Below are 855 nucleotides of genomic sequence, written 5' to 3'. Positions count from 1 at the left end.
CAAACCAGCAACCAGCATCCCATGCTGGGGTCCAGCAAACCAGCAACCCATGATGGGATCCAGCAAACCAGCAACCAGTATCCCATGCTGGGATCCAGCATGCAAAACATACCCAATGATGGTGACCAACTATGCTGGATTTTTCAGCAGGGTGAATAGTTAAATTCTAAATAAATGGACAAAGGCAAACAGTAAATTAATTAAGAGGCCATGTGACCTGTAACTTAACCAAATCACACATGAAAAAGACCAAATTCAAATTCATTCAATGTAAATATCGGATAAACCATTTAATGTAAAAGTGTTCAATAGATAAAGTGCATTGTTATTGTAAATGTGATGAATGCAGGAGAGGACTGTGACTTCCATTCATCCATTCATTCTCCAAACCACTTGTATACATATAATAACCACAATACCAGTCAAAGTCATCAAAAATCATGTAATGTCATTTAGAATCAGTAAAGTGTTTAAACAATATATGCTCTTAAAAACCTAATTAAATAGTAATGGAAAGTAACAGGAAATTACAGAGAACTCCTATCATTCCCAACATCTCGTGGAATTTTCTATCGTGGAAGTTTCCTCATGAGTTTAACCCAGTCAACTTCCTGAATGAGCAGGCCTGGTTTGAGAAGCCTGAGGCCTTTATGCCATTCTTTGTTGGTAAGATAACATTGTCTCTGCTTGTATGCTTTATTTTATTGTCATAGTGAATTTATGTCTGTGTTTGCAAATTCTTTTAAGACACATGAGTAATGTATAATAATACATTTCCTTTCAGGTCCTCATACTTGTCTTGGTGAAGATCTTTCTTGAAATTAAGATTTTTATAATGGCAGTGGTAAAACTTTT

At 35.7% G+C, this 855-nt stretch overlaps 1 pseudogene; it reads left to right on the top strand.

Annotated features, from left to right (window-relative positions):
- Positions 1-509: 509 nt before the first annotated feature.
- The window catches only part of LOC107573088 (N-lysine methyltransferase setd6-like), a 4,540-nt pseudogene continuing 4,194 nt past the window's right edge, over positions 510-855 (top strand).

This window comes from Sinocyclocheilus grahami, unplaced genomic scaffold, assembly GCF_001515645.1.
Source record: "Sinocyclocheilus grahami isolate Dianchi unplaced genomic scaffold, SAMN03320097.WGS_v1.1 scaffold30.1, whole genome shotgun sequence".
Taxonomy (NCBI): Eukaryota; Metazoa; Chordata; class Actinopteri; order Cypriniformes; family Cyprinidae; genus Sinocyclocheilus; species Sinocyclocheilus grahami.
Note: the sequence above shows the minus strand (reverse complement) of the source record. Positions and strands in the feature narration are given on the sequence as shown.